Here is a 25,181-nt window from a genome sequence, read left to right as displayed (position 1 = left end):
GCCCGCTCGCCTTCCCCTACTGCTCGCTGCTGCGAGCTATTGCTGTTGTTGGCTCTCGCGGCCGCCGCACCCTGCGCCACCCGCACGCGCATGCACGCCCACAACTCGCGTTCGTCCCGCCCTACACCCAGCATGCGTGGCCGTGTGCATGCCGCTACCTTCGCTGCTCCCGCAGCCGCTGCCTGCTGCTATGCTGCACTGCTACAATAACATTCAGTTATTGTAGCAGTAGCTAGCTTTTGTATTTCTACAATGCCAAGCCCTCTAGACAGCCCCTAACAAGCGATAAGACAAGTCCTAACATGGGTAAAAATTATATGAACGGAAATTAGACATAACAAGCCTCATTTTGTTCCATTGGACCTGCTTTAGATAATGCATGGATTCATTCCTACAAAAATCACAAAGTTCTATGTTCTATTAATAGAAAATTGATAAACAACTTAATTTTCATAGCTACTTTAGAGCTGCTGATGATCAAGCAAATGAACTCTATGTTGGATGAAAGTGATGCTAAAATGTAGTTCACATAAAATCCTCAAGATTGATATAAGTCACAAAATCACAGGATGTACAGAATAGTAGTTGTCGCCTTTTGAAAAACAGCTAATTGATGTTCAAAACTTTCGAGCTCTCGGACTTAGCAAAATTTCCGGAATTTTCAGAATATTGCTAGAACTTTGATAATTCATAGAAAAGTATTCGTAACTCGGATGAAAAAGTTTTATACATGAAAGTTGCTCAGAATGACGAGGCGAATCCGGATACACAGCACGTTAGTCCGCCACACGTCCCTAGCATCGCGAAAACGCAACTTTCCCCCTCCAGTTCATTTGTTCGAAAATGCAAAACTCCAGGGATACTTTCCCGGATGTTTCGCCCCTTCACCGGTCTCACCTCCTACTTCGTTAGGGCACACGTAGCACCGTTACTTGTCATGTCATGCATCGATATGCATCTGTTTGCATTGTATTCATTGTTTCTTCCCCCTCTTCTCTTCGGTAGACTACGAGACTGACGTCACTGCTGTTGCCCCGATCGACTACGTTGTTGACGACCCGTACTTGCCAGAGAAACCAGTTAAGACCCCCCCCCTTGATCACCAGATATCGCCTATTCTTCTCTCTACTGCTTGCACTAGAGTAGTGTACCATGTTACTACTTTCCGTTAATCCTATTCTAATGCATAGCATGTCCTTGCTACTACTATTGTTACCATTACCTGCAATCCTAAATGCTTAGTATAGGATAATAGTATTCCATCAGTGGCCCTACATTCTTGTCCGTCTGGCATGCTATACTATCGGGCCGTGATCACTCGGGAGATGATCACGGGTATATACTTATATACATGATATATGATACTTGTGGTGACTAAAGTCGGGTAAGCTCGTAGAGTACCCTCGAGTGATTCACGGAATGGGGCCTGAAAGGACAGCTATCCTGACGGCCCTCTGGGTGGATCTTTGTGGCGGGGCGATGGGCCCAGACCCCTGCGTATAGGAATTAGACCGGCGTGCTGACCTGTCTGTTGGGCCTAGGTGGGGTTGCGACGTGTTGATCTTCCGAGGCCGGGCATGACCCAGGAAAGTGTGTCCGCCCGAAGGGGATCGAGCTTCTTGGGAAATGTGGTGCACCCCTTCTTGGGAAAGTGTGTCCGCCCGACGTGTTATCTATTCGAATAACCGTGTCCCTCAGTAAAAGGACGACCCGGAGTTGTACCTTGACCTTATGACAAATACAACCGGATACTTATTAAAACACACCCTTCCAAGTGCCAGATACAACTTGGTGATCGCTCTCTCACAGGGCGACGAGGGGAGGATCGCCGGGTAGGATTACACTATGCGATGATACTTGGTTAACTTACTATCTACTCTCTTCTACTGCTTCAAGATGGAGGCTGCCAGAAGCATAGTCTTTGATAGTACTAGCTATCCTCCTCTTATTCCGGCATTCTGCAGTTCAGTCCACATATACTACCCCTTTCATTGATACCAATGCATATGTAGTGTAGCTCCTTGCTTGCGAGTACTTTGGATGAGTAATCACAGTTGCTTTTCTCCCCCTTTTTCCCCTTGTATACCCGGTTGTTGCGACCAGGCGTTGGAGTCCAGGAGCCAGATGCCACCGTCGACGATGACTCCTGCTACATTGGAGGTGCCTACTACTACGTGCAAGCCGCTGACGACGACCAGGAGTAGTTTAGGAGGATCCCAGGAAGGAGGCCTGCGCCTCTTTCGTTCTGTATCCCAGTTTGTGCTAGCCATCTTATGGAAACTTGTTTACTTATGTCTGTACTCAGATATTGTTGCTTTCGCTGACTCGTCTATGATCATGCTCTTGTATTCGAGTCCCCGAGGCCCAAGGCTTTTAATATGATGCTTGTATGACTTATTTTATTTGCAGAGTTGGGTTGTGATATCTTCCCGTGAGTCCCTGATCTTGATCGTACACGTTTGCGTGTATGATTAGTGTACGATTGAATCGGGGGCGTCACAAGGCGGCGGCGGCTCCATATAGTAAAACGCGATGTATCCTTCTCTCTGATTTTTTTGTCCCCGAACGTGAATGTATGGAGTTGGAGTTTAGGTCGATGGAGCTTCATGGGACCCACAAGGCATGGGGCGCGCCCCCCACCCTTTTGGACAGGTGGTCGTTCCCCCTCTGTTGATTCTTTCGCCAATATTTTTTATTTATTCCAAAAATATTCTTTGTGAAGTTTCAAGTCATTCCGAGAACTTTTATTTTTGTACAAAAATAACACCAAGGCAATTCTGCTGAAAACAACATTACTCTGGGTTAGTTCCATTCAAATCATGCAAATTAGAGTCCAAAACAATGGCAAAAGAGTTTGGAAAAGTAGATACGATGGACATGTATCAACTCCCCCAAGCTTAACCCATTGCTTGTCCTCAAGCCATTCAGTTAACAAACTCAAAGTGATAAAGAAAAAAAATTACAAACTCTGTTTTATCTTGTTGTTGCAAATATGTAAATCCAGCATTCAAGTTTTAAGCAATGATTATGAACTAACCATATTCATAATAACATTTAGGTCTCACATTTACTCATATCAATGGCATAATCAACTAGCGAGCAATAATAATGAATCTCGGATGACAATACTTTTTCATACCAATCATGATATGATATAACAAGATGGTATCTCGCTAGCCCTTTTTGAGACCGCAAAATATAAATGCAGAGCACCCCTAAAGATCAAGGACTGACTAGACATTGTAATTCTTGGCAAAAGTGATCCAATCACAGTCATACTCAATATCAATTAATTACAATGCATACAAATGACAGTGGTGTTCTCTAACTGGTGCTTTCTATAAGAGGATGATGACTCAGTAATAAAAGTAAATAGATAGGCCCTTCGTAGAGGGAAGCAGGGATTTGGAGAGGTGCTAGAGCTCTAGTTTTTGAAATAGAGATAAATAATATTTTGAGTGGTATGCTTTCATTGTCAACAGAACAACCAAGAGATCTAGGCATCTTCCATACTAGATACATCATAGGAGGTTCCCAAACAAAATGGTAAAGTTTATACTCCCCCACCACCAACAATCACATTCCATGGCTGGTCCGAAACAACGGGTGCCGTCCAACTAATAACAATCCTGGGGGAGTTTTGTTTGAGGTTATATTTTGATTTGATTTTCTCGTGAATGATGCGCGGAGTCCACTCATCGTGAGAATAACCCACCTAGCATGGAAGATACTGACAGCCCCCAATCACTACATGAGCGATTCGGGCATACAAAACAGATTATCATTTGAAGGTTTAGAGTTTGGCACATGCAAATTTACTTGGAATGGCAGGTAAATACCATGTAGTACATGCGAAGGCTTTGGGTTTATGGAAGTGGATGCACAAGCAATATTCCCGCTTAGTACAAGTGAAGGCTAGAAAAAGACTGGGGAGCGACCAACTAGGGGGCAACAACAGTCATAAACATGCATTGAGATTAGCCAACATTGAGTGCAAGCATGAGTAGGATATAAACCACCATGAATGTTAATATTGTGGAGGCTATGTTGATTTTGTTTCAACTACAAGCGTCAACATGTTCCAAGTCAATCCACTCGAATAATTCAAAGGAGTATACCATCCTATCATACTACACCACAACCATTTTAAAAGCATGTTGGCATGGAAGGTAAGCCATTATAAACTCCTAGCTAATTAAGAATGGCATGAATAACTATAATCTCTAATTTTTCATTGCAAATATGTTATATTCATAATAGGCTGAATCAGGAACGATGAACTAATCATATTTACAAAAACTAGACAGTTCAAGTTCATACCAGCTTTTCCACATCTCAATCACTTCATCATATCGTCATTATTGCCTTTCACTTGCACGACCGAACGGTGTGGGTAATAATAATAGTGCACATGCATCGGACTAAGATGGAATCTGCAAGCATTTAGTCAAAGGAGAAGAGAAGGTAATATGGGCTCTTTGTTAGATCAACAATAATGAATACGAGAGCCACTCAACATTTCCATCGTGGTCTTCTCCTCTCGACCCCCAAAGAAAAGAAAATAATTTCAAAGAAACACATTGAAATGGTTTTGGAGGTTTTTGTTTTTCTAAAGAAAGTAAAACACGAACGAGAAAAACTATTTACATGGGAAAGCTCCCAACAAGCAAAAGAAAAACGAGAAATCTTTTGGGGTTTTCTTTAATACTACTACTTTGTAAACATGGAAAGTAAATAAGCTACAACTAATTTTTTTGTTTTTCTCATAGCTTTTCAAACACACAAGAAGAAAGTGAGAAAACGAAAATAACTAATATGGATAACACAATGAAAAAGTATGAACACCAATAACTGGAATGAGTGCGTGAACATGAACGTAATGTCAGTGAGAAATACGTACTCCCCCAAGCTTAGGCTTTTCGCCTAAGTTGGTCTACACCCACAGATCAAAGTGGCCCTCACTGGTGTACTTAGGAGGATCAGGAGGGTTCCACTGGTTAGCGAGCTCCTGTGGCTCCCACTAATAAATGGACTCCTGATATGGGTCAGGTGATGGCTCTGGCTCAGGAACTGGGGACCGCGTCCCCTCCCAGTATGCATAAATGTCTGCGGGCATGATGAGAAACCTGCCTGAATGAATATCGAACAAAGAAGGTGCAGGCAAGGTAATAATCTGACAAGTCTTCTCGCTAAATACCAGGTTATAGATGAGTCTCTTGTCATCGTCTTTCTTAATAAAATCAGGTGCTACCATACTGTCATAATCTAAGTGTATAGTGGTTACTATCTTCTCCTCCTTTTCATCGTGCCTAATGGGTATCTCGAACAGTCTAAACTCGACCGTCGAGCAACCATAGTGCCTAAACTAAAAGTTTTATCACGAAGTAAAGCATGGCGCAAAATACCAAGGTCAGGAGCACTAAGGCCTCCACTGTCCCCGCGACCAATTAAACATCTCCCTGCAAATAATGAGTAGTAGCGCAGAACAGGAAAGTGTAAACTAGACACTCTCGCTTCCGACACCTTTCTCCTTTCCCCTACGGTAACTTCATACAAAAAATCTTCCACATATCTAGGACGTGGCTCATCGACGCTGCCCTCATAAGGTAATTCACAAACCTCACAAAAGTTATAAGGTGTCATCTCCTTATGCCTATCATATAAGTGAAACTCTACCGTGGGTGGTGATCTCCTAGCATGAAAGTGAAAATTTTGCACGAAACTATTAGTGAGTAGGAGGTACTGATCACACTAGACGTGGAGGAAGTCGGTGATGCCTGTATTCTCCGCCAAATAATAGAAATCCTCGTAAATTCCGGCCGCCTCCAAGAATGCGTCACTTGGCCATTCACACGGCAGGACCTCCACGTTGAGAGGAAGGTTATACTTGGGCTTTTCCTTCTCTTCATTTTCTTTTTCCATTGAACCCCAGCTCAAGGAGCCTCTCAACAATCTCCTCATCCTTATCTTTCTCGGATTTTTTTTTGAAATTTTTAGTTAGTCAAAATAAAATTGAACCGAACACAACAAAATTGATAGCAACTACTCCTACCAGTGTCTAGAGGCTATATCATCGATCAAAACTACTTTGGACCATATATATTTGACATGCAAGCTCAAGAACTAGGTCATGACAGCAGCAAAAATTTGCAATAAATAAAGCACTAGGACAAAAACTAATTGGACAAATGGAGGAGTTACATACCAAAGATCAATCCCCCAAAATAGTTTTGCAAATGGAGCTTTGCACAAGGAGATCGAAAATGGTGGCAAGATGAGCAAGAGCATGGGTTTGAGCTACTGGATGATTTTTTCTGGGGGAAGATGAAGTGGATGGATGCTGGAATAAGTGGAGGGGACCCACGTGGGACCCACAAGTCAGGTGGTGCGCCCAGGGGGGTAGGGCGCGCCCTGCACCCTTGTGGCTGACTGGTGCATCCCCCTGGTGCATGTTCAGTTCCAGAAATTCTCAAATATTCTATAAAAAATCATACTAAATTTTCAGGGCATTTGGAGAACTTTTAATTTTGGGACATTTTTTATTTCATGGATAATTCAGAAAACAAACAGAAAATACTATTTTTGCTTTATTTAATCTAAGTAACAGAAAGTAAAAAGTGGGTACAGAAAGTTGTGCTTCTAAATTCATCCTTCTCATGACCATCAAAAGGAATCCATTAACAAGGTTGATCAAGTCTTATTAACAAACTTCTTTCGAATAACATGAAACCAGAGAATTTTCGAATAACACTAGCTTACCTCAACGGGGATATGCATTTCCCCGACAATAAGAATATCATATTTCTCTTTGATAGTAGGAAGAGGGAATTCGAAACCTCCAATAGTAACAGTTGAAAATTTTCCAATAGAATTGATACTATGAACTTGAGGTTGTTTCTTCAGAAAGTGTACCGGATGATCATTACCATTAATATGAAAAGTGAAATTGGCTTTGTTGCAATCAACAACAGCCCATGTAGTATTCAAAAATGCTCTACCAAGAATGATCGACATAATGTCGTCCTCGGGAACATCAATAATAACAAAGTCCGTTAAGATTGTAATGTTTGCAACCACAACAGGCACATCCTCACAAATACCGATGGGTATAGTAGTTGATTAATCAACCATTTGCAGAGACATTTCAGTAGGTGTCAACTTATTTAATTCAAGTCTATGATATAAAGAGAAAGGCATAACACTAACATCGGCTCCAAGATCACATAAAGTAGTTTTAACATAGTTTATTTTAAAGGAGCATGGTATAGTTGGTATTCCTAGATCTCCATGTTTCTTTGGTATTACACCCTCAAAAGTATAATTGGCAAGCATGGTGGAAATTTCAGCTTCCGATATCTTGCTTTTATTTGTAACAATATCCTTAGCATAAGGAGACATTTTCAGCATATCAGTCAAACACATAAGCAAAAAGATAGGTCTAATCATGTCAGCAAAGCACTCAAAATCCTCATCATCCATTTTCTTGGATGGCTTAGGAGGAAAGGGCATGGGTTTCTGAACCCATAGTTCTCTTTCTTTACCATGCTTCCTAGCAACAAAGTCTCTTATCATAACGTTGATTCTTTGATTGTGGGTTATCAAAATCAACAGCAGGTTCAATCTCTACATCATTATCATTACAAGGTTGAGTATCAACATGAATATCATCATCAACATTATCACTAGCTTCATGTTCATCACCAGATTGTGCCTCAGCATCAGAAATAGAAGTATCATTGGGATTCTCAGGTGTATTTATAACAGGTTCACTAGAAGCATGTAAAGTCCTATGAGTTTTCTATTTCTTTTTATTACTGGGAGTAGGTGCATCAGTATTAATTCTCTGAGAATGTTGCTCAACTCTCTTGGGATGCCCCTCTGGATACAAAGGTTCCTGAGTCATCTTACCACCTCTAGTCATAACTCTAACATCATTATCAATATTCTTACTATTCAACTCATTGAGCAAATAATCTTGTGCCTTAAGTACTTGTTCTACTTGAGGTTTAAACTTAAGATCAGTAATACTTCTACTCATATAATCACCCAAGCGGTCAACCATGTGAGCATTACGTTTCAATTGTCTACTAACATAAGCATTGAAATTTTCTTGTTTAATAATAAAATTATCAAACTCATCCAAACATTGACTAGCAGACTTAGTATGAGGAATATCACCTACATCGAATCTATAGAGAGAGTTTACCTCTACTACTTGTGTCGGGTTATCAAGACCATGTATTTCCCCAATAGGCGGTAAATTGTTAACATATTCAGCTTTACTACCTTTTTCTTTCATAGATTTCTTTGGTTCTTTCATATCTTTAGGACTGAGAAATAGAATACCTCTTTTCAGCGCAGTTGGCTTAGTAGTTGGTTCAGTAAGTGTCCAATCATTATCATTACTCAATATATTATTCAATAGCAATTCAACTTGCTCAATAGTTCGTTCCCCAAAAACACAACCATCACAACTGTCCAGGTGGTCTCTGGAAGCATCGGTTAGTCCATTATAAAAGATATCAAGAACTTCATTTTTCTTGAGAGGATGATCAGGCAAAGCATTAAGTAATTTTATAAGCCTCCCCAAGCTTGTGGGAGACTCTCTTCTTCAATTTGCACAAAGTTAAATATTTCTTTTTAAGCAGCTTCTTTCTTATGAGCAAGAAAATATTTTTTAGAGAAGTAGTAAATCAAATCCTCGGACTATGCACACAACCAAGAGCAAGAAAATTAAACCATAACTTAGCATCACCCTTTAATGAGAAAGGAAACAACTTAAGAATATAGTAATAGCGAATTTTTTCCCCATGAGCAAATAGGTTGGCTATATCATTCAATTAGTAAGATGTACCACAACACTCTTAGATTCATAACCATAGAAAGGACCAGATACAACCAAAGTAATTAACTCAGGATCAACAAAGAATTCATAATCCTTATCAGTAACAAAGATAGGTGAAGTAGAAAACTTAGGACCATATTGTATTCTAGAATTCAAAGACTTATATTTCAGCTTAGCTAACAGTTTCTTAAGATCATTTCTATCATTACAAGCAAAAAAGTCTCTAGCTATTTCTTCATCCTCAGGTACAATAGGAAGTTCATATCTAGGAGAGCTAGTCTTATTAGGTGTTTCAAAGTTTTCAGTTTCAATAATTTCATCTATTTCAGAAATATCAACATCTTCAGCATAATCAATAGTTCTAACTCTAGCAAGATGTTCATCAAGTATTTCACCCAGGGGAAGAGTTTTATCAAGCCGAGTAGTACCATCATAAGCATCATTCATAGTAGAAGTGGCATCATCAATAGCAAGTGTAGGTGTCACAAGTTCCTTAGCTCCCCTCGTAGTTGAGGGATAGATCTTGGTTTTTGTATCTTTCAAATTCTTCATAGTGATCAACAGATATAAATCCGAAGTGACTCGGAGAATAGAGCTTGATAACACACAAGTATAGGGGATCGCAACAATTTTCGAGTGTAGAGTAACTGTTGGGGATATTACTATCAGCTAAAACCCGCCCAGGAGGGGCCGGGTCAGCCTTAATGGAGGGTTACGTAAGAAGCCCAGTATACAGTCAAGATGATAGTTTATTAGTATATATAGAAAGCCCAAAGGCCTCGGGCCGGCTCAAGGCCCGTTATTGTAAACTGACATATGTGCGGAAAGACTTGTAAGGAAAGGCATGTAAAGGAAGTTACCGAGCCAGACACGATTATGAGCCGGCCGGGACTCTGTAAGCCACCAGGCGTCAACCCGTGTATATAAGGGAACGACCCGGTGGCAGCTTAGGGGAAGAAACAATCAAGTCGATCACCAAGCCGGCGAGTTGAGCCTCTTGGAGATCGAAACTTGAGCAATACCAAACCCAACTAGACGTAGGCTTTTACCTTCATTGTAAGGGGTCGAACTAGTATAAAACCCTCTCTCATGTCCTTTGTCCCGATTAACCCTAAGCTTCCTAGTGCGATGGCCCTACGACTAAGTCCTTGCTCTAGGACATCTGTCGTGACAATTCCACGACAGTTGGCGCCCACCGTGGGGCCAACGCATGGTGGATTTGAGTTCTTGAAGGGCAACTTCGAAGGGCTCAAGGGATACGCTGTGGGCCGGATGACCAAGAGTCGTCGCGGCAAGATCTACATCGACGACGAAGGCTGGGGCCCCGAAGCCGGCTCAATCGAGTACGGGTACCGGGTCCCCTTCGATGGAATTCACGTCTTCATCAGCCGGATCGGCGAGTCAGGCCCTGGGCCGGATGTCGACACTGACCTCATCGAAACGGCTCCGCGTGCCGGGTCCGCCCATGTTCAATCTGTCGTGAAGCATGCCTTCGTAGGCTGCATCCACGGCGGTGAATACTCCGAAGGATCGATGGAGGGTGGAGAGACGACCATCTGCTCTAATACTGCATCATCAACAGGTGAGACGGACTCGTTGTACCAACTGCAAGATGGCGCGCTCGGGGGCTGTTCCGATGGCAGTAGTATTCCGGACCCCCTTGAGCCGCCGAATTGGGCCGGAGTCTTGATGGCGGGGACACAGCCCGGGCAGAACTCCACTCCGGCGACAGCGGCGGCCACCGGGTCGGCAGCTGCCGGGTCAGAAGACCCCGCGCGCCCTCCGGCTCAGGTTCTTATGGACCTCATGGATAAATTGACGACTCTGTTAACCGCTACGGTAGAGCCGGCGGATAAAACCCAACATGACGCGGAAGTGGCACGCATGCGGGAGGATATGGTGCAAGCTAAGGAAAATCTAGCCGCGGAGGAAACCCGGATGGCAGCAGAGCGGGCCGGTTTGGATGCTCGTGCTCAGCAGCTTCAAGCAGAAACCTTCCGGCTCTTGGTAGATCCTAATGCATCAAACGAGGTCATGAGGAGTAGGCGTCAGAAAACTTAGTCGCATCTGCCTCTAATGCTGGATCCGAGGAATCTGTTCCTTACACCCGGAGCAGGAGGGATCAACCCGCCAGAGGCAAACCGGGTCACGACGCCCGGTGCACTAGTTCAGCCACGCACCATGGAGCCGCCGCGCATGAATACAGCTCCTCGTTATATAGCAACGCCCCCGGGTCACTTTGCCAACCCCATGGAGAACCTCATTGCAGCGTCAGCTTGTTTGGCAGCTCTCGCAATGGAAGGCGACTCGCCAGCAGCAATTGAGACCGGGAGGGTAAGAGAACTACTTCAGACGGCTTTGGCCCAGCAGGATGCATACTCCTACAGTCGAGACAGGATTCATTCAACTCCTCGCCCAAGCCGGAGCCCGAGTTACAGTAGGCATATGGAGTCTGTAGAGATGTCAAGTAATGCTCAACGCCACAACCGGCCATATAGGCATGAGCCGGTGCGAGCTGGAGCCCTTAACTTGGCGGATCAGGAGAGGATTCGTCGAGAGGCGGAACTGGCGGCTCAGATAGCAGCAGAGCAGGCAGCTCACCAAACCTTTCCGACTTATCCAGCAACCTCGATTGAGGCAGGAGTGGTTACAAGAACCGGAGGCGTACCTTGCCTGGTCCTAGCCATACGCAATGAGCGGTTGCCTAAGGATTTCAAGGGACCTCGTAAGGTACCTAACTACACGGTTGACTTACAGCCGGGGGCTTGGATTGAGAGTTATGAGATGGCTATGGAGCTGTTGGAGGTTAGTGATGTGGCAATGGCCATGTATTTTACCATGATGTTGGATGGAACGGCTCAGACCAGGTTGAAAGGATTACCACCCAATTCCATCGGCTCATGGGCAGAGTTGAAGGCGCGGTTTATCCAGAACTTTAAAGACACGTGTAAGCAGCCAATGTCAATTGTGGACCTGACCAAGTGCAAGCAAGAGGATGGATAATCTACGACCCATTGGGTGCGCCGGGTCAAGGAGATAATACATTCATCTGATAAAATGGACGCCGGCTCAGCAGTGTTGATGTTGGAGAAGAATTGCCATTTTGAACCTCTGAAGCAGAAGTTGGGGCGACTCAAACGAGACTGTAATGACATTGGAATGTTGATGGCGGCTCTTGTCAAGTATGCCGATTCTGATACCACCAAAGACCCGGCGTCTGATGAAGAAAATGCAACAAAGGGAAAGAAGAACGGCAATGGCAAGGGTGACCAGCATAACCCGGCAAATCAAGGAGGTAATAAGCGTAAGGCTGATGAGTTTGTTGCTAATACTAATGCGCGGGGTGGTAATCAGCGGCGCAAGGGCAGACAGCCCCCTCGATCGGGTGGGTCAGGCCCCACCCTTGAGCAGCTATTGAATGAACCTTGTCCAAGACACGACACCAGGGAGAAGCCAGCTACCCACTTGTGGAAGGATTGCACTATCATGAAGGCGTTTAAAAATTCAAATGCATTTGATGGTGGTCACGGTCCGGGTGGCGGCTCAGGCGGCTTTCAGGGCCCGGGCACCAGTTCAAGCAGAGGAGGTTTTCATGGTCATCCTGGTCACCAGGGAAGATATAATCAGCAACACGGCCAAGGGAATCAACAGCAGCAACAATCCGGCTATCAGAGCAACCCGAAGCAGTTGAGTAGTGGACAGTATCATGTCTTTACTACCAGTTTATGTATGAGAGACCAGAAACTCCACAAGAGGGCCGTCAATGTTGTTTAGCCGGTAGTTCCACGTTACTTACGTTGGTCGGAGCAGCCCATTGTATGGAGTAGAGAGGACCACCCGCCCCGGGTTGATAATCCGGATCACTTGGTGTTAGTAGTGGCACCTCAGGTTGGTGGGTACAAGTTTAGTAAAGTACTCATGGATGGAGGCAGCAGCATCAACATCCTTTATTATGAGACGTTTCGCCGGATGGGATTGACGGACAAAAATCTTAAACAATCCAACACTGTGTTTCATGGTGTGGTACCTGGTAAATTGGCATACCCAGTTGGTAAGATCGAGATGGATGTAGCCTTTGGAGATCAGTATGACTCTAGAGCAGAAAAATTAACCTTTGAAGTGGTTAAGATCAAAAGCCCGTATCATGCTCTGTTTGGGCGGCCGGCTTATGCCAAGTTCATGGCTCGGTCGTGTTATGTGTATGTAACGCCCTCGATGCGGCTATATATCCCACATGTCGAAGCACGACTTAGAGGCATAACTGCATTGAAAGCAATGTCGCAAGTGAGGTAATCTTCACACAACCCATGTAATACAATATGGTAAAAGATACATAGTTGGCTTACAATCACCACTTCACACAATTACATGAATAAAGCATTACAACATCCAAATACAATCTAGGTCCGACTACGGAACCAAAATAAAAGAAGAACCCCAAAGGCGACAAGGTCCGCATCACCCCAACTGGGCACCACTACCGATCATCAGGGAAAGACACATAGTAACGACGGGAGGCTTCGTCGAACTCCCACTTGACCTCAAGCGCATCATCTGGAACGGAGTCATCGGGCCCTGCATCTGGTTTGGAAGTAATCTGTGAGCCACGGGGACTCAGCAATCTCGCACCCTCGCAATCAAGACTATTTAAGCTTATAGGTAAGGCAAGGTAATATGTGGAGCTGCAGCAAGCGACTAGCATATATGGTGGCTAACCTATTCGCAAAAGAGAGCGAGAAGAGAAGGCAATGCACGAATGAAAAACTAGAGAACATCCTACGGCAAACATTACTCCAACACCGTGTTCACTTCCCGGACTCCGCCGAGAAGAGACCATCACGGTAACACACGCGATTGATTCATTTTAATTAAGTTAAGGTTCAAGTTATCTACAACCGGACATTAACAAATTCCCATCTGCCCATAACCGCGGGCATGGCTTTCGAAAGTTCAAATCCCTGCAGGGGAGTCCCAACTTAGCCCATGACAAGCTCTCACGGTCAACGAAGGAATATACCTTCTCCCGAGACATTCTGATCAGACTCGGTATCCCGGTTCTACAAGACAACTTTGACAAGTTAAAACAAATCCAGCAATACCACCCGCTGTGCCAACAAATCCCGATAGGAGCTGCACATATCTCGTTCTCAGGGCACACCAGATAAGCTAAGCGTACGGGAGCCAATGTAACCCAAGTTGCCAAGGGACGGCCCCACACGGTGCTCTGGGTTGGACCAACACTTAGAGAAGTACTGGTCTGGGGGTTTAAAATAAAGATGACCCTTGAGTCCGCGAAACCCAAGGGAAAAAGGCTAGGTGGCAAATGGTAAAACCAATGTTGGGCATTGCTAGAGGAGTTTTATTCAAGGCAAACTATCAAGTGGTTCCCATTATAGCCCAACCGCGTAAGGAACGCAAAATCCGGGAACATAACACCGATATGACGGAAACTAGGGCGGCAAGAGTGGAACAAAACACCAGGCATAAGGCTGAGCCTTCCACCCTTTACCAAGTATATAGATGCATTAATTAAATAAGAGATATTGTGATATCCCAACAAGTAAATATGTTCCTACAAGGAACAACATCTCCATGTTCCAACAAGGAACAAACTTCAATCTTCACCTGCAACTAACAACGCTATAAGAGGGGCTGAGCAAAGTGGTAACATAGCCAATCAACGGTTTTCTAGGACAAGGTGGGTTAGAGACTTGGTTCAACAATATGGGAGGCATGATAAGCAAGTGGTAGGCATCGTAGCATAGGCATAGCAAAAGAGCGAGCAACTAGCAAGCAAAGATAGAAGTGATTTCGAGGGTATGATCATCTTGCCTAAAATACCGCAAGGAAGAAGAACGAGTCCATGGAGAAGACAAACAAACATGGACGAATGGATCCTCACAAACACGACATTATCGGAACCAACCCGAAGAAGCAAACACCGGAAAGAAGCACACAACATAGTAAACAACCAACACATGAACATGGTATGATATGCGAGATGCGGTATGCGATGCATATGCATGATTTGACAAGGAATGATTGAACCTGGCCTCAACATGGAAATCCAAGTGTGCCACTGGAAAGGTGAGGTGATTTCTCTTGAAATCGATATGAAGAACACCGGAATCGGAGACACGGTTTGGAAATGGTAAGCAAAACAAATATGGCACCGGTCTGCGATAAACAGCAAATAGCCATCTAAATGCATCAAGTTAAACATGCTACACACTCAAACATGGCAACAAAATACATGGCAGGGATCCACTCATAATTCTTGACAAAATATGAACACTGAGCTACGGCTAATTCATCCACTAACAGGTTCAAACAAGCATGGAAAAAGTGCAATTGGTAAACAGGTTTCAGACTTCGTGAAATTAACACTAGTATGGAATTTCAGATCAACTAGCACACTTTGAAGCATGAAAACTATAAGCTACAGGAACTTAACATGGCAAAGTAAAACATGGCATGGAGATACTCAAAGAGCTTAACAAAAGTCCCTAAGTGACCTTGAGCCAAAAGGGATCATAAAACACAATTGCAAGCATGTGAACATGGCAAAAACATAATCAGATTTCAGACTTAGAGAAAAACTGGAACATGCAAATCTGTTAACAAGTAGGCATGTTTACGAGATCGACGCACTCACTACAGAGCAAGGCATGACAAACTAAGCATACACCCATCAAGAATACACATTATATAAGCTATACATGGCAAGAACAACAACATATCATGCACGGATCAACAACAACATCCTCGGCAAAATCGCTAACAATTAGACAATCTGCTAGGATTCACGAAATAGCAAATGTAGAGCTCAATTGACTCACGCTAGGTTGCTCCATAATTTCCAAAAAAGACATAGATGGATAGAGCACCACAAGATTAACAAATCCTCCTTACTGATCATCCTCTAAAGAGGCACGGATCACTAGTAAACAACATGAACATATGGCATATTGATAAAAACAGATCAAGGACTTTGTCAAATCTCTAAGTCCCTGAAATCAGCATTAACGAATGCTCCACTTTGCAAGCTTGTGCTAGTCACCACACATGTCACAAAAATACATGGATAGCACCTCTGGAAAGATGGAAAAGAATATAACAAAACTCAAGTAGAGCTCAGGGGCATACCATGCACACATTAATCATGGAAAAAATGACAAATAGCTATTTGGTGCAGCAGATCTGACAAATAACTCAAATAGCACTCTTCCAACAGCATTTAGGGCATCAAGATGAGCTCAAATCAAAATGATGCAATGCGATGAAATGATGTCTCTGTGATACGAACGTTTTGATATGCTAGACGCGCAAAACGGAGCTACAGATGCAGAGTTAATACATGATGAACATGGGCATTTGAATCTGGAAAATCTCGGGGACTTAGAAGAAATAGACCCTGAGGGAAAAGTCAACCCGGGACGATGAGATCCGGTACGGGGTGGATCCGGTTCGGGATGGCGCCGTTTGGTTCATCTCCTGGTGGATCTCATCCATCTTCGTCTCCGGCGAGCTTGAGGAAGTCCGACGAGGTTGGAGTTGGCCGGAGTTGGCGGTTCCGGGCCGGATCTGGCCGGATCCGGCCGGATCTCGACGAGGGCGGCGCAGGGAGGCAGCCTCGGCTTGGGCGGCACGAGTGTCACGGGCTGCGGGGCAAGGTGGCCCGTGGCCCGCTCTAGAGGTGAGGCGGCGCCCATGGCGTCTGGCGGCGACGGCGAACAGCAAAGTGGCGGAGGACGCTGCGGTCCATGCGGCGAGGCAGCGAGGAAGCTGGGCGGTGGGGCGGAGCTTGCGCGGTTCGGGCGAAGGGTCGCCGGAGATGGTGGCCGGCGGCGAGGACCTCCGGTGGCGGCAGGAGATGAGGGCAAGGGCGGCGAACAGCTCGGCCCGGATCGGCCCATGGCGGGCCGCAGATGGGCTCCGATGGGCCCGACGAAGTGGGGAGGAGAGAGAGGGTGAGGTGGCAGCACGTGAGTGGATGAGGGCGGTGGCGGCGGTGATGTGGCACACTGGTATTGGTCGGAGTGAGGTGGCAGGGGCGGCTGAACATTATCTGGCGCGGTGAGGACGCGTCCGGCAGTGCGAGGGAAGGAATTTTTAGGGTTTCGTCCGCGGATTTGGAAGGGTTGCACATATATATAGGTACAGGGAGCTAGGTGAGTCCAAATGAGGTGCGGTTTGCGGCTACGCGATCATGATCGAATGCTCTAGATGATAGAAAGGTTTTTAGTGGGTTTTGGGCCAAATTGGAAGGGTGTTGGGCTGCAACACACACGAGGCCTTCTCGGTACCTCGGTTAACCGTTGGAGTATCAAACGAAGTCCAAATGGTACGAAACTTGACAGGCGGTCTACCGGTAGTAAACCAAGGCCTCTTGGCAAATCTCGGTTCAATCCGGAAATGTTTAACCCCCGTACACGAAAGAAAGGTAGAAAGGACCACCGGAGGAGATAGGAGCGCCGGAATGGAAAACGGACAGCGGGGAAAATGCTCGGATGCATTAGACGAACATGTATGCAAATGAAATGCACATGATGACATGATATGCAATGCATGACACGCAAGCAATGACAAGGTGACAACAGCGAATAACTGGAAGACACCTGGCACATCGGTCTCGGGGCGTTACAACACTCCACCACTATGAGAGGATCTCGTCCCGAGATCTAGAATGGCACCGGAGGGACAATGGACGAGAAAAAGAAGAGGTAAAACTAAGTTCCTTCTTGACAAAAGAGTGAAACCAAAGAACCTTGCGAGGTTGAACAAATTCGAGAAAAGAATAAAACGAAGGTGAACAAAGTCGAAAACACTCCGCTAGAAAAGAGGGACAAAGAACATTGCGAAAAAAAAACTTGAGGTGGAAGGGCAAGATATATATTGAAACCACTCCGGTTAAGTCAAGATAGAGAAGGATTAAGAATGATATAATTTGGACAGCACTCCGACTGAAAATGGAAGGAATTAACAAGAACTTTACAAGATGAGAGGATACTTGATGAAATCAAAAACACACTACCTCCAGACTATTGAAAGAATGGCACAATGGGTAAGAACAATCTCAGACGGCACTCCGGATTACAAGATGAAGAAAGCTTGAGCTCCTTTGAAACCAATCTCGATGGACACTTCGAGAAGGAATTACGTCCTTGATGAACCAACATGCAGAGCATCCATGAAGAACTCCGGCAACAAAAGGATGATCAAACAAAAGGGAAAAGAAGTTGAAAACACAAGGTGAAGCCTTGCGATTATTTAGTTGGATCTTCGTGATGATATAATGCAGAAAACATGGAATTCTGGAAAAGAAAAGATAAGCATCTCGAACTGCTAATTTGATACGATGAACCACTCCGAAAAAGGAATTAAATAAACTTGATGAAACAAGAATAAGAATTATGTTATGCGTATCCTTCACCAACTTAATTGATGACGAGCAAATGGATTTGGCACACAACTTATTCTCGTATCAAGGATTAAGAGAGATATAGCGCAAATGTGAGAATGTCTTCAACGAACCACCGGTAGGATTGAAAACAACGAATAAATTGATATGATAACGAATGACGAGAACTCTTGAACGAACCACCATAAGAATTGAAAATGAATGAAGAGAAGATAAAGAAACACTGGGTAGAATTAGCAAATGAATGAAGATGCTTGGGAGAATTTAGATACAAGTGAACGAAGGGATGACGAATTGATTAGAGAATATTGAATGATGCACCGGTATGATTTGGAGAACGAGAGCTGAAAGCTGTGAATGAATAACCCTAAATTGATGAACTCCGGATAAAAAACTGAGAAGACTCTTGAATTGCTCTGGATGGGTGAAAAAATCTCACAACCGAAAACAATTATGAGAGGATGGCAGAGAATGGGGCAATATTTAAAAGAAACTCTTCTTCGGTCTTCAAAATCTGAGAATGACGATGAGAAACACCACCAAATTGTTGAGATACTCCGAGATGAAGAATAGAAAAGGTTGAGCCAATGATGAAAATAATTTAACCGATCTTGGAGAAAGGCATTTGACTGATGATAACTCATTCTTACGTCAAACTTGGAAAAGAATTTGAGAGAAACGCCGGGAAAATAAGAAGAGTCAGGTAAGATCCTGGGAAAAGACCTGTGGGTTAGGGCCCACTCAAAAGATACACCGTTGAACGATTTAAAAGAGAGAATGCACCGGTTGAATTAAATGGCTTGAACGAGATAACATCCTCGAAAGTGTTTGAATGAAAGCAGAGTGTAAACACGAATCTTCGGGATATCTTGAGCACTCTGGAACAATTGAATAGCGAGAAGTGGATGATTACGAGGTGCACCGGCATGAGAAAGCATTGGAAACGAGGGAAAAGGGAAATGATCAACACTAAAAGCTTGAATTGAATCCACCGTAGAAGGAAAAGAACGAAGAATGATGAGCTTGAAGCTCCATTAGAATCTTCATGAAAATCACCGGATAAGAATATTGACGGAAAAGAATGGAGAGGCTTGCCATCACTAAAAGGATACTTAATAAGAAATCTGAGTCCTTGAAGAAAAGAAAGGGAGGGAGGGCAGGAAAACAAAGACAATTTGGAATGGATAGAACGAACACCATTGAGAAACTTAGAATTGATCTTGCGGATGTTGAAATGATCGGATCGACTTGAAGAGAAAACATGGCGGTTGAAAAGGATTGACAAGACATTCTTGATGATCAAGAATGATTAGTATCCACATAGACATATGAAAACACCACTTAGGAAAGGTATGGAATCAACATTTGACTTCGAAGCAACTCGAATACCACAACTCAAAACAAAAACAAAGGATCGGCTTGCAGAATAAGCCAGAACAAACATATGGTAGAGATTTCGTCCGAAGTTTTCGTGGTGGGGCCTACACGGGCTCGATCATACAGCACCATCATGTACAAGGCAGTGCACATGACATACGAAGCGTCCCCGAGTCGGCATAGCCAAGGACTCTTTAAGACACAACGAGACCACTGTAAAACCAACCGTGGATAGGCGGACCACTAGACGTCGAACCCCAATTTCATATCATACATCTGTCGGAAAGATATTCTAAGAGCTACGTGAATTCCCACTTATAAACTCCCGAAATTTTCTAGCTATGCAATCAGGTGTTGGGGATACAGGGGAAGCATAATATCTCACCCAAACTAACAAATCCTACATCCAGCTGTATCCATCCTTCAACACATAACCAAGAAACCTTCGGAAATCGTCTACCTCAACCTTCGAAAAGCATCCGTTATACGAGTTATGGCAATACTCCCGAACTCCCGCCCCAGTACTGGGTGGCGTCGAGGTTATCTCACCAACAACTGCATAAAAGAGATTTTCGATGTCGGCGAACTAAACTCAGGTATTCCAGAACTGCAACGATAAAATTGTGATGACAACACCTTGGAGCTCAACTCCCCGGGACACTGCCACAACCCCTAAATAACAGGAGGCACCAAGAAGAATGTTCTCGTCACAAATCCATCGGAACGATTCCAAGATACCCGCGTGATCCTAAATTTTTTTTAGTGAAATTTGAGAAGAGAAGAGTCAAAAATCTACGTCAGGACGCCTTACCAGAGCGATGAAGGGACTGGGGAGTAAAAAGAATTCCTAAACTCTCCGATATATATTTGCCTAAATGACTCAAAACATTTTTCTAGACTCAACTCGTCCGCTAATTCGATCAAGCAATGGGGCTCCTAAGGTCGGGGAAGGCTCTGATTATGAACTTGTAACGCCCTCGATGCGGCCATATCTCCCATGTGTCGAAGCACGACTTAGAGGCATAACCGCATTGAAAGCAATGTCGCAAGTGAGGTAATCTTCATACAACCCATGTAATACAATATGGTAAAAGATACATAGTTGGCTTACAATCACCACTTCACACAATTACATGAATAAAGCATTACAACATCCAAATACAATCAAGGTCCGACTACGGAACCAAAATAAAAGAAGAACCCCAAAAGCGACAAGGTCCGGATCGCCCCAACTAGGCACCACTACTGATCATCAGGGAAAGACACATAATAACGACGGGAGGCTTCGTCGAACTCCCACTTGAGCTCAAGCGCATCATCTGGAACGGAGTCGTCGGGCCCTGCATCTGGTTTGGAAGTAATCTGTGAGCCACGGGGACTCAGCAATCTCGCACCCTCGCGATCAAGACTATTTAAGCTTATAGGTAAGGCAAGGTAACATGTGGAGCTGCAGCAAGCGACTAGCATATATGGTGGCTGACCTGTTCTCAAAAGAGAGCGTGAAGAGAAGGCAATGCACGAACGAAAAACTAGAGAACAACCTACGTCAAAAATTACTCCAACACCGTGTTCACTTCCCGGACTCCGCCGAGAAGAGACCATCACGGTAACACACGCGATTGATTCATTTTAATTAAGTTAAGATTCAAGTTATCTACAACCGGACATTAACAAATTCCCATCTGCCCATAACCGCGGGCACGGCTTTCGAAAGTTCAAATCCCTGCATGGGAGTCCCAACTTAGCGCATGACAAGCTCTCATGGTCAACGAAGGAATATACCTTCTCCCGAGACATTCCGATCAGACTCGGTATGCCGGTTCTACAAGACAACTTCGACAAGTTAAAACAAATCCAGCAATACCACCCGCTGTGCCGACAAATCCTGATAGTAGCTGCACATATCTCGTTCTCAGGGCACACCGGATAAGCTAAGCGTACGGGAGCCAACGTAACCCAAGTTGCCAAGGGACGGCCCCGCACGGTGCTCTGGGTTGGACCAACACTTAGAGAAGCACTGGCCCGGGGATTTAAAATAAAGATGACCCTTGAGTCCGTGAAACCCAAGGGAAAAAGGCTAGGTGGCAAATGGTAAAACCAATGTTGGGCATTGCTGGAGGAGTTTTATTCAAGGCGAACTGTCAAGGGGTTCCCATTATAGCCCAACCGCGTAAGGAACGCAAAATCCGGGAACATAACACCGATATGACGGAAACTAGGGCGGCAAGAGTGGAACAAAACACCAGGCATAAGGCCGAGCCTTCCACGCTTTACCAAGTATATAGATGCATTAATTAAATAAGAGATATTGTGATATCCCAACAAGTAAATATGTTCCTACAAGGAACAACATCTCCATGTTCCAACAAGGAACAAACATCAATCTTCATCTGCAACTAACAACGCTATAAGAGGGGCTGAGCAAAGCGGTAACATAGCCAATCAACGGTTTGCTAGGACAAGGTGGGTTAGAGGCTTGGTTCAACAATATGGGAGGCATGATAAGCAAGTGGTAGGCATCATAGCATAGGCATAGCAAAAGAGCGAGCAACTTGCAAGCAAAGATAGAAGTGATTTCGAGGGTATGATCATCTTGCCTGAAATCCCGCAAGGAAGAAGAACAAGTCCATGGAGAAGACAAACGGACGTGGACGAACGGGTCCTCACAAACGCGAAGTTATCGGAACCAACCCGAAGAAGCAAACACCAGAAAGAAGCACACAACATAGTAAACAGCCAACACATGAACATGGTATGATATGCGAGATGCGGTATGCGATGCATATGCATGATTTGACAAGGAATGATTGAACCTGGCATCAACTTGGAAATCCATGTGTGCCACTGGAAAGGTGAGGTGATTTGGCTTGAAATCGATATAAAGAACAACGGAATCGGAGACACGGTTTGGAAATGGCAAGCAAAACAAATATGGCACCGGTCTGCGATAAACAGCATGTAGCCATTTAAATGCATCAAGTTAAACATGCTACAGCACTCAAACATGGCAAAAAAATACACGGCAGGAATCCACTCATAATGCTTGACAAAAGATGAACACTGAGCTACGGCTAATTCATCAACTAACAGCTTCAAACAAGCATGGCAAAAGTGCAATTGGTAAACAGGTTTCAGACTTTGTGAAATTAACACTAGTCTGGAATTTCAGATCAGGTAGCACACTTTGAAGCATGAAAACTATATGCTACAGGAACTTAACATGGGAAGGTAAAGCATGCGCATGGAGCTACTCAAAGAGATTAACAAAAGTCCCTTAGTGACCTTGAGACAAAATGGATCATAAAATACAATTGCAAGCATGTGAACATGGCAAAAACATAATCAGATCTCAGACTTAGAGAAAAACTGGAACATGCAAATCTGTAAGAGAAAAACTGGAACATGCAAATCTGTTAACAAGTAGGCATGTTTACGAGATCGATGCACTCACTACAGAGCAAGGCATGACAAACTAAGCATACAACCATCAATAATACACATTATATGAGCTATACATGGCAAGAACAACAACATAGCATGCACGGATCAACAACAACATCCTCGGCAAAATCGCTAACAAGTAGACAATCTGCCAGGATTCACGAAATAGTAAAAGTAGAGCTCGATTGACTCAAGCTAGGTTGCTACATAATTGCCAAAAAATACATGGATGGATATAGCACCACAAGATTAACAAATCCTCCTTACTGATCATCCTCAAAAGAGTCACGGATCACTAGGAAACAACATGAACATATGGCATATTGATAAAAACAGATCAAGGACTTAGTGAAATCTCTAAGTCCCTGAAATCAGGATTAACGAATGCACCACTTAGCAAGCTTTTGCTAGTCACCAAACATTTCACAAAAATACATGGATAGCACCTCTGGAAATATGGCAAAGCATATAACAAAACTCATGTAGAGCTCAGGGGCATACCATGCACACATTAATCATGGAAAAAATGACAAATAGCTATTTGGTGCAGCAGATCTGACAAATAACTCAAATAGCACTCTTCCAACCGCATTTAGGGCATCAAGATGAGCTCAAATGAAAATGATGCAATGAGATGAAATGATGTGCTCTCCGAGTCGAACGTTTTGATATGCTACACGTGCAAAACGGAGCTATGGATGCAGAGTTACGACATGATGAACATGGGCATTTGAATCTGGAAAATCTCGGGGACTTAGAAGAAATACACCCTGAGGGAAAAGTCCACCCGGGACGAGGAGATCCGGGATGGGGTGGATCCGGTTCGGGATGGTGCCGTTTGGTTCATCTCCTGGTGGATCTCATCCATCTTCATCTCCGGCGAGCTCGAGGAAGTCCGTCGAGGTCGGTGTTGGCCGGAGTTGGCGGTTCCGGGCTGGATCTGGCCGGATCCGACCGGATCTCGACGAGGGCGGCGCGGGGAGGCAGCCTCCGGCTTGGGTGACGCGAGTGGCGCGGGCTATAGGGCAAGGTGGCCTGTGGCCCGCTCGGTAGGTGAGGCGGCGCCCATGGCGTCTGGCAGCAGCGGCGAATAGCGAAGTGGCAGAGCTCGGCCGGAGTGGGAGGCGAGGCGCGGGAGGACGCTGCGGTCCATGCGGTGAGGCGGCGAGGAAGCTGGGCGGCGGGGTGGAGCTTGCGCGGTTCCGGCGAAGGGTCGCCGGAGATGGTGGCCGGCGGCGGCGGGAGATGAGCGCATGGGCGGCGAACAGCTCGGCCCGGATCGGCCCATGGCGGGCCGTGGATGGGTTCTGACGGGCCCGGCGAAGTGGGGAGGAGAGAGAGGGTGAGGTGGCAGCGTGTGAGTTGATGAGGGCGGTGGCGGAGGTGACGTGGCACGCTGGTATTGGTCGGAGTGAGGTGGCAGCGGTGGCTGGACATTGTCTGGCGCGGTGAGGACACGTCCGGCAGCGCGAGGGAAGGAATTTTTAGGGTTTCGCCCGCGGATTTGGAAGGGTTGCACATATATATAGGTAGAGGAAGCTAGGAGAGTCCCAATGAGGTGCGGTTTGAGGCCATGCGATCGTGATCGAACGCTCTAGATGATAGAAAGGTTTTTGGTGGGTTTTGGGCCAAATTGGAAGGGTGTTGGGCTGCAACACACACGGGGCCTTCTCGGTCCCTCGGTTAACCGTTGGAGTATCAAACGAAGTCCAAATGGTACGAAACTTGACAGGCGGTCTACCGGTAGTAAACCAAGGCCGATTGGCAAATCTCGGTCCAATCCGGAAATGTTTAACCCCCGCACACAAAAGAAAGGTAGAAAGGACCACCAGAGGAGATAGGAGCGCCGGAATGCAAAACGGACAACGGGGAAAATGCTCGGATGCATGAGACGAACACGTATGCAAATGAAATGCACATGATTACATGATATGCAATGCATGACACGCAAGCAATGACAAGGCAACAATAGTGAATAACTGGAAGACACCTGGCACATCGGTGTCGGGGCGTTATAGTGTATTTGCAGCTCAAGATGCTGGGACACAAGGGCACCATTACAGTCCATGGGAGCCAGAAGATAGCCTTGGAATGTGA

This window comes from Triticum urartu, chromosome 2, assembly GCF_003073215.2.
Source record: "Triticum urartu cultivar G1812 chromosome 2, Tu2.1, whole genome shotgun sequence".
NCBI classification, from domain to species: Eukaryota; Viridiplantae; Streptophyta; class Magnoliopsida; order Poales; family Poaceae; genus Triticum; species Triticum urartu.
This window is presented reverse-complemented; position numbering follows the sequence as displayed.